Genomic DNA, 3,864 nt, shown 5'->3' with positions numbered 1-3,864 from the left:
GAGTGCAGCAGGGGAATGTGCGCGAGCAGTGCATTCCTTTATAGCACCCGACAGGTTGCTATGGACGCCGCCGTTTCCATGGCACGTTGCTACAATACGGAAAGTATCTGTTCTACTACGATGTGTACGTGAATACCACAGGGCTGCTTAACCTTGCAATCAATGCGCAGACTTGTGTGATGTGGCTTCTATTACAGTAAGGGGTGGTCAGCGTGTGGTACTTATAAGACAGTATCTGTTGAGCAATGCCGAGGTTCTGAGTTCAAGCCTCACCTGGAGCAAATGTAAAAAAAAGGGGTGGTGACACTGCTCTATTAGCGCCAATAGGCGGATTCGGAATATATAGGTATTGTTTTGTTTAGGAAGAATTGCCTCCTAGGAGGAAAGCACGTCATGGGGATATCCCAGCTTTCCCAACATTGGACCTAATTAGGAGATACGCAGTATGGTTCGTATTGCATACTGTTGTTTTTATCGCCTTGATGGTTCCCCACAGCTTGCTTCAAAGTGCATATTTATCTTTTGTTTTTTTTTGCTTTCGGGATATGTCTTTTCTACATCAGGGTCCATAGGGTATCCACAGGATACCGTGGGGTATAGGTGATGGCTTTAGACATCCAGGCACCACAGAGTTAAAAACTTCTCCATCCTCCCAGGATGCACTGGGGTCCCTCTCCTATACCCCGCCCCCGAGCCTCAGGCACTCAGTTTTCGTCGGTGCCTGGCCGAAGTCGGATGCACCGTACAGAGTGGGGGTCTGCAGGCCCCTGAAGTTCTTCAATGCAGCTGTGGCTGCACATCTAACAAGCAGACAACATGGAGAGTCTGTACTGACGTCCATGTCGTAGCTCCTACACCCCAGTGGTACCAGAACGCCGGTACTGATCCGGGGATGCTGGTGGGTGACTGGGGTCACAGCTAGCGGTGGCCCCGGTTGCCCGGACTGTGGCCGTATTTACGGGTGTCCAGGTAAGCGGCAAAGTCCTGCGGTGGGTCCCAGCCGAATAGCACAGTCCTTAGTCCCCAGGCAGGGAGCTCCCTGGGGACTGGCTGCAGTGTGGAACCAGGCTACTGATCCCTGCGCTTTCCGCTACCCCCTGGGACTGAGGACTGGACAGAAACAGTAAATGTCCAGTGTCCCAGGGGTTAAATGCATGCCAGGGGAGCGTGCTTTCCCTGCTAAGCAGCCTGCGCCTCCCCCGCTGCACACGGTCTCTCCACAAGGTGGTTAGGCATCTGCATGCGCTCCACCCCCGGACCAGCCCTCCCTCTGCTCCTCGGTGGCCATTTTAATACTTGTGGCAAACACTGCTGGAAGCTGTTAACGCCGGCATCGTGGTCTGGGTCCCCCTGCATACCTCTCCTCCAATGCAAGGTCAGTGTATGCAGCGCTGTTTCCTATCAGGCTGAGGTCTGGTTAGTTGATGAAGCGCAGATACTGCAGGGTTTTCAATATTCTGCATTGTATGTGACTTTGGGCTAGCGCTGCTGTCTGTTACTTTCACTTTCACATACTGTCAGCTATTTTCCCTATCCCTGTTTTTCTTATCTGCTAACAAGCCCTTGCGGTGCGGTGTTGCAAGGGGGATTTACACCTCACTATACAACTTGTTGTTAAGTGCGGTGGTCACATACAGCTCCGGGTCACACACTCAGTATGTCTAACAGTGAGCATGATTTCCCCATTCCGCCTCAGTGTACTGTATGCAAGGTACCATTGGCAGAGGGTGATGGTAACTCTGATGGATTATGTAAGGCGTGCCTGCGGTGGTACGGCCGATTTCTGTCACTACACCTGTGCAGGAGCTACCATGGGCTTGTTTTGCTACGGCACTTACTATCCTGGTGGGCCAGTTAACGACAACCCCTGCGTGTCCCCAGATGTGGGTCTCACAGCAGTCTATGGTGTCGTCCCCTATGCAGGGGTTTCCTAAACAGTTAATCGTACCTCAGAGTTTCCCGTTGTCGCCCCATCAGTTCATCCATGAACCTGCGTGGGCTAATTCACTATCTACCTCAGTACAACAGCTGTCAGAGGTGTTACAGGGCTAGTCGTCTGTGCGGGCGCAGAAGCGTCTGCTGCAGCCTCATCAAGATCAGGATGCTGTGACGACAGATGATGGCTCATACGTGCGGTGCACACGGCCTTGGTTATTGAGCATGGCGCTCCTGTAGCTAAATCAAAATATGCCTTTTTCACGGATATTAAAAGTGATACTACAGTGTTTCCCCTATCTGATCAGCTAGTGGATCATTTAGAGGAGGCGTGGAAAACGCCGGGTAAGCGTTAAAAGCCCCATAGACGGTTTGCGGTGCATACCCTTTTGCAGATAATTATTTTGCAAAATGTAATAACCCGCCACAAGTGGATTTACACGTCTAGTAAAGAGTGCTACGTTGCCTATGCCCTCTATGTCCTCCTTAAAGGATCCAACGGATCGCAGGGTAGAAATATTCCCTTGCAGGAGGCGTGTCCAGACCGGCTTTGGCCGCGTGCTGGGTGGCAAGAGCTATGGAGCACTGGGCTGATATCTTGGAGGCATCCCTGGACCCAGACTCTTCGCCTGAACAGGTGGAGTTGGTGGGTAATTTAAGGGACTCAGCTACCTACATTAATGAGGAAGCTTTAGATATGGGCCACATGGCGTCCAAGATCTACTCGGCAGCAGTGGCAGCTCGTTGTATCCTGTGGCTGTGTTCTTGGAAGGCGGATGCTGATTCCAAAAAGGGTTTGGAGGGGTTACCCTTCACTGGAGAAGTGCTGTTTGGCCCTGATCTAGACAAAATTGTGGCTACTTCGGCAGCAGCTAAGTCGGCGTGTCTGTCTTCCACTACTGTCCCATCAGGAGCGGGTTCTTCGTCCTTTCGGCCCTATAGAACGCAGAACAGACCCAGGGTACAGTCCTTTCCTAGGAGGACTGCCGCCAAGAAACCTGCAATGCCCAGGACGCAGGCCTGGAGTACCAGACGTCCCACTCCCAAGTCCGATGACAAACCTTCGGCCTGACGGGACGGGCCTCTCTTTGGGGGACCTCAAAGTGGGAGGCAGACTTCTGAAATTCGCCCAAAAAGCTGGTGTCTGACCACTTCAGACACATGGGTCGGAGAAGTGGTCTCTCAGGGGTACGCCCTCTCCTTCCGCAGGAGGCCACCCAGCCGGTTTTTCACCATGGGCCTTCTGTCCAAGCAGGACAAGGCCCAGGAACTCAAGAAGGTAATGCACTTGATGCTCCAGAATGGAGTTATAGTGCCAGTTCCTTTGTCTCAGAAGGGATTTGGGTATTACTCCAATCTTTTTCTGGTGCAGAAACCCAATGGGTCCTACCGGCCAATACTCAACCTCAAATCCCTCAACAAATTTCTGAGGGTTCCTCGGTTCAGGATGGAGACCCTGCGTTCCATTATTTTTGCAGTGGAACCTGGGGATTTCATGATGTCGTTGGATATTCAGGATGCTTACCTGCATATCCCTATTGTCCCAGCACACCAGTGCTTCCTCAGATTTGCAGTGGTCAAGGACCACTTCCAGTTTCAGGCTCTGCCCTTCGGTTTGGCTACAGCACCACGGGTGTTCACCAAAGTTATGGCCGTTTTGGCAGCTCACCTGCGGTTGCAGGGAGTCCGCCTGTTACCTTATCTGGACGATCTGTTACTGGCGGAGTCCTCAGAGAAACTTCAGCGCCATCTGCAACTAAGTCTCTGTATTGCAGTCTCGCGGCTGGCTGATAAATTGGAAGAAGTCCTCCCTGGTACCATCTCAGAGAATGCTCCATCTAGGAGCTCTGTTGGATTCCCAACATCAGAGGATCTTGGTGACGGGAGAAAAGATCTCTGTGTTACAGGCAAAGGTCCGTCTTTGCCTGC

This window comes from Taudactylus pleione, unplaced genomic scaffold, assembly GCF_031769625.1.
Source record: "Taudactylus pleione unplaced genomic scaffold, aTauple2 ptg000179l, whole genome shotgun sequence".
Lineage (NCBI taxonomy): Eukaryota > Metazoa > Chordata > Amphibia > Anura > Myobatrachidae > Taudactylus > Taudactylus pleione.
This window is presented reverse-complemented; position numbering follows the sequence as displayed.